At 38.3% G+C, this 6,279-nt stretch overlaps 1 protein-coding gene across 2 annotated transcripts in view; it reads left to right on the forward strand.

Annotated features, from left to right (window-relative positions):
* The window catches only part of TNPO3 (transportin 3), a 102,216-nt gene that overhangs the window by 42,037 nt on the left and 53,900 nt on the right, over positions 1–6,279 (forward strand). The window lies entirely within an intron of this gene.

Here is a 6,279-nt window from a genome sequence, read left to right on the forward strand (position 1 = left end):
GTCCTTTTTTTCAGAATGACATGACTTGTTGATGAAATTGTACCAGTTGTTTTATAGAGTATGTTACCTTTTCTGATTGCCTCCTCTTTGTTTCATTTAGTTGATCTCTAATTAGAAGTTACTTATAAAGCAGCCCTTCTCAGTAGGAGTTCCTCAAGAATTAAGCATTAATTCTTATATGATGGTCTTATATCATCCATTGTAAAATTATCTGCATTGTATTAATAATGGCTATATGCTGTCCTTAGCATAACTGAGAAAATAGTCACTCAGACCATTATATGTAGGGCTTAATTCTTTCCTAGAATCTTGGTTGAGAAAAAGTGAGAGGCTTAATGGATTGGATTCCCAAAGCTAAACATGTTTGACTAAATAGGTGATTGGTACTTGATGCTGCATCATATCAGAAGGCATACACTCTTTGGTTTATCTTCCTCTAGTCATGTCGGGATTGATCACTGAATTAGGATGACAGTCTGATCCTTCCATTTATGAAGTTTCTTTTCCTCCTTATAATATAATGTAATTTGTGCAATGGTAGCTTGTTATTTTATAAATGTTCAATTCTCTATTAACCTTTTGTCTAATTGTTTGAAATTCCAATAGATAATCTTTTAATAATTTAATTATGGTTTGCAAAAGGATCTTACATCCTCATTTAGAAGTGAATTATATTTGTAATTTCTCCTTCATAATAATGTATTTTAATATCAGGTGTATCCAAATTAAGCAGAATGATTTTGAAGTATTTCTTCTCTTTCTATTGTCTATAAGATTAGGCATGATCTGTCTTTTGAAATTATCTTTTATTTTTATTTATAAATACTAGTTGTCTTTTTTTGAGACTTTGGGGAAAAAATAAGAAGTCAATTTATGACACTATACTGAATTTCAGAGTCAAAGCATTCTATAATAGACATACTCTTAATTTGACAATGTGAATGTTACTTTCTTTGCATTACTATTATTATTGCTTAATACTTCATTGCAGAGGCTCGGTGCCTATAGCTCAACTGGCTAAGGCGCCAGCCACGTACACCTAAGGTGGCAGGTTCGAATCCCCAGCCCAGACCTGCCAAACAACAATGACGGCTGCAACCAAAAAATAGCCGGGCGTTGTGGTGGGCGCCTGTGGTCCCAGCTACTTGGGAGGCGGAGGCAGGAGACTCGCTAGAGCCCAGGAGTTGGAGGTTGCTGTGAGTGTGATGCCACAGCACTCTACCCAGGGGGACAGCTTGAGGCTCTGTCTCAAAAAAAAAAAAAAAATACTTCATTGCAGCAATCGTCTGATTTCTTTTGCAAATGTGTATTTATCTTCATTCATTCTTTATGAGGTTTTTGTTTCTGGTCCTTATCTTAATGAGGTTTTTTGTTTCTAATCCTTATCTTAAAATTGTTATTGTTGTTAAATTTTAAGCCTTTTTGATTTTGTGTAGGCAAAAAGTGGAAACCTAGTAAACACATGTATATGTAAAAAAAAAAATAATTTAATTATGGTTTGCAAAAAGATATTTTACTAATTTTGTTATTCCTTTTAGTTAGCCATTATTAACTCATTTTAGTTGGCATTCTTCTGAGTTCCTACCAGGGACGGCTAGGATGAATCTTTTTTTTTTTTTTTTTTTGAGACAGAGCCTCAAGCTGTCACCTGGGTAGAGTGCAGTGACATCACAGCTCACAGCAACCTTCAACTCCCAGGCTCAAGCGATTTTCCTGCCTCTGCCTCCCAAGTAGCTGGAATTACAGGTGCCCGCCACAATGCCTAGCTATTTTTTGGTTGCAGCCGTCATTGTTTTTTGGCGGCTAGGCTGGATTCGAACCTGCCAGCTCAGGTGTATGTGGCTGGCGCCTTAGCTGCTTGAGCCACAGGCGCCAGCCTAGGACAAATCTTAATTATATTTTAATTTCCTATTTTCAAAATAAGGATTTTTTTTTAAGTTGCCTAAAATGTTATTTTTTGGGGGGGGGTTCTCTTTTTGAGGTATTGTGAACTTGTGGATTTTCATTTATTTAGAAACTCCACTAAAATCATTCTTTTGGGGCGGCGCCTGTGGCTCAAAGGAGTAGGGTGCTGGAGGTGGCGGGTTCAAACCCAGCCCTGGCCAAAAACTGCAACAACAACAACAAAAAATTATTCTTTTGATGGTCAAAATGTCATAACTTTGGTCACTGGAACATGTCTTTGCTTCCCATTACAAAAAGATGACTTATAACATTGTTACCTCAGATGTGGAATCATAGTTCTTTTTATTAATAGTATCAGTTTCACAGTGTTTCGAATGAGAGTGTAAAGAAGTATTAACTATAACAGGATGTTATAGTAATGCAGGATTGTCTAATGAGAAATAAAGAGAATTCTAAAGAATACAGAAGAGTTATAACAATGACACCATTGCCTTCTAGCCAGGCAACAGTACAAGACTCTGTTTCAGAGGAAAAAAAAAAGGATACAGAAATAAGTAGGCATGATCATTAACCCTAGGGCTGAGATAGATCTTCTAAAGAAGGAAGAGTTCACCTTCCTTCCAGGGCTGACATGCAGGTCCTATTGGCGAGGGCATGGCCATGGCTTACTGGGTTATAGGGAGTTCACTGTAGTGCTGAATGCTGCTGGAAATCTCAAATTTGCTGAAAATCTGCTTTCTAAGAAGCCCAAGACCAGAGGCACTTTACCACACATTAAGTCCAAAATCTCCAGGAAGTATGTTTGTATCAGTTAATTTGGCTCAATCAAGTGTTATATATATTCTGTCTTCTTTTGGTCTAATACCTCAGTATCTATTCCTACACCCTTCCCTTGGTTTCTTCACATGCATTAATTCTTTTGGTGTGCATCTTATTTCCTTCTGTGGTACTTGTAGACCTAAAACGTGCTGAGGATTGATCCTGCTTATGGGTCTAGTGACAATAGGGTGTGATTGCAGTTAGTCTTGAAGAGAATGGGTATCTACTTTTAAGGTGTCGCAGGTAAAGTTATCACAGGACTTCAAACTGAGAAAGGCTAGTTTCTACAGGCACTGGAGGGCAGGCTACTTCCACTGAAAAGGGAAGCTCAGAGTGACTTGGGAGTTTAAAATTATCGATTTCATTTGGGTCTAACCAGATTTCACCACTCCAAGATTCAGAATTCCATTCCTGAGATTGTGAATTTAACTGTTTATAATTCAGCAAACCACAGAACTAAGTTTTTTATATGAATTTCAGCAACACAGCCCTATAGCTACAAAAAAATAAGAGTTGTTTTTAGAGCTGGAAGTTGTCTGGTTCTCAGACTGTGACTTGAGCTGAAAGTTAATATACCTGAGGTTGTTATTTTCTTTTTGTAACCATTCAAGAATCCAGGGCACATCTTAGTCATTTGTGTCATTGTTATTGCCACACTGGTCAACTGCAGCAGCCACTTGGACTCCCAAGGCACATGCTTAACTTGGCACTTCTCATAATCAACCACAGATACCTTGACTGATTGTGATGGACACTGAAAAATATATTCCCTGTGGTGCTTAATAAGGTCTCTAATTCTGTCTTGTATCCTATCATCTTATGGAACCCAGAGGATAAAATTAGTCTAAAATGCCAAGAAAAAATAAGCATGCATAATACTAGTTCCCAAAGGCCTCTTAAACCCTTTCTCAATCAGTTTCCCTACCACTTTCCTTTATGGTTGCATTCTATCCTATTTCTTGTTAATACTATACTTTTGTGGTTTGTCCTAATGGAGTCATTCCTAAACATGGTATTAAATTTTTAATATTACTCTTCTTCCTCTCAGAGCCTGGTTCTGGCCTCTAATATTTTTCTCTCTCCATTCTCTGTATTGTTAATCCAAGATCTCAGTTCTTATTTATTCTTATTGTATTTTTATTGGTGAACTCTTCTGGACTCTGTATGGTACTGTAGCTTTTGATGTCTTACTTTAAGAGACAGATTTTTTTAAGATACAGTTTTCAAAGAGGAACTGAAGATAACTCTTAATTCTGAAGCTTTATGTGTTTAATTACCAGAATTTCATCTCTTCATAGCCATTAGTTTGTACAGAGTTTTTTTCAGAAGTCTGTCCTTAAGAATGTACAAGCAAGTCCGTCCATTTGAAAACAAATTGAAATGTCATGTAGGAAGCATGCAAGGCCAAGCAATTGTGTAATGAGTTTGCAGCAAGAGTTTCAGAAATTCAAATGGAGGGGGATATCTGTCAACTCTTAAAGGGATATCTCTCAGTGGCTCCAAGTTACGTTATTATTACTCCATACATTTTGCTTCTTTTAGCCTTGAACCATATTAAAATAGGTGCCTACTGTAGGAATTCTTAGGTGCAGTCATTAGTTTACATATATTATGTATATTTACATTTTATGGAGGATTAAACATACTTGCTACAACAGTCACCAATATCATAACTCATTTGAAGAATTACTGAGAACAAGACATTCTCCTGGCAAACCTGGAAATCTCTTATTTGTGCAGTTGTGACAACATTTATTGCATATATTAGTGTCATAGTTCTTTCTAAAGACACTGGGCATTTTAGTGGTCCCAGGCAACTATCTGGCATCTCAGAATCTTTGTTTCTCTGATTTTTAGGGAACAAAGGGCATTCGAAAGTCTTAAAGAATAAGTAACTAGAAGAGCTTGTTGGAGGTAGAACTACATTTATGACAGTTTCTCTTCTTCATGGTGTTTTCTGGTGACTTCCCACAAGTACTTTCCCTTCTCTGCCATCCTTCCTTCTATAAATAATTGAGTATTTGCCATTTACCAGCAGCTGTGGTTTTAGACAGTGACATTGGTATCCAGATACACTCATCGGTATACCCGTGGTTATGTGGACAGTTTCCCAGCCGGTTAGCTGTGTGACTCCACCCTTTTCCTGCTAGCATTATAATGCAGTGCATACAAAAGAAGTGAATCTGTGTTAAGGTAGCTTTTTTAAATAAGTTGTGAAGCTGGGTGTGGTGGCTTACTGTGATCCCAGCACTTTGGTAGCCTTGTGAGAGGATCACTTAAGCCCAGGAGTTCGAGACTACCCTAGACATTACAGTGACATTTCATTTCAACTGTGGCTCAAAGGAGTAGGGCGCTGGCCCCATATGCCAGAGGTGGAGGGTTCAAACCCAGCCCTGGCCAAAAGGAAAACAAAACATTTATTTTTTTTTAAGAGTAGTGAGAAGGGGGAAAAGAGTAGAACAAGTTCAATTTGTAACTGACTGAACAGTCGGGTGAGATAACTCACTATCTTTGGACCAGCCTCTACAAAATTGTTTTTTAAAATTAGCTGGGCATGATGGCATGTGCCTGTAGTCCCAGCCATTTGGGAGGCTGAGCTGGGAGAATCTCTTGAGCCCAGGAGTTGGAGGTTGCTGTGGGATATGATTGCACTGCTGTGCTTTAGTCTAGGTGATAGAGCCAGACCCTGACCCCTCCCCCCCCCGCCAAAAAAAAGTAATAAAGAAAATGAGTAGTCAGGTTCTGATTATTATTACCGTGTTTCCCTGAAAATAAGACCTACCCCCAAAATAAGCCCTAGCAGGATTTCTATGCATTTGTTAAATATAAGTCCTATCCCATAATAGGACCTAGTGATGGGCGTGGCTATGCAACATATCTTGGCTATGCATGCATTTTGGTGCAGAGCAGTAAGGAAGACTAGAATACCTTTTATCTGCCACAGCTCCTTTTTCCTAGCCGTAGGCACTTGCGCAGGTGCCCGTGTGGTAACTGCAGTCCCAGGCATCCTATTGGGCATGTGCAAAGGGCTAGGGGAAAGGAGTTCACACATCACTAGTGCCAGCCCCACCAACAAGGTCAGCTCCCCTGTCAGGTTCCAGAAGATGACTTAACTGTATTTGAATAAATGTAGATTGTTGTATTATAAAATAAGACATCCCCTGAAAATAAGTCCTAGTGTGTCTTCATGAGAAAAAATAAATATAAGACAGTGTCTTTTTTTCCGGGAAACATGGTACTTACAAATTAGTATTCAGTTAGCATTAGCATGGAGGTTTAGCTCAGTGGTAGAACATTTGATTATAAACTAACGTGCTTACAACTAGTAAAATATTAGGTTGATGCAAAAGTAATTGCAGTTTCAGACAATTAATTTTAAATCATAACTAGGCTTAAACACATTTTTATTTTTATTTATTTATTTATTTATTTATTTTTTGAGACAGAGCCTCAGCTGTCCCCCTGGGTAGAGTGCCGTGTCATCACAGCTCACAGCAACCTCCAACTCCTGGGCTCAAGCGAGTCTCCTGCCTCAGCCTCCCAAGTAGCTGGGAC

This window comes from Otolemur garnettii, unplaced genomic scaffold (genome assembly GCF_000181295.1).
Source record: "Otolemur garnettii isolate 467f Iridium unplaced genomic scaffold, OtoGar3 scaffold00037, whole genome shotgun sequence".
Classification (NCBI taxonomy): domain Eukaryota; kingdom Metazoa; phylum Chordata; class Mammalia; order Primates; family Galagidae; genus Otolemur; species Otolemur garnettii.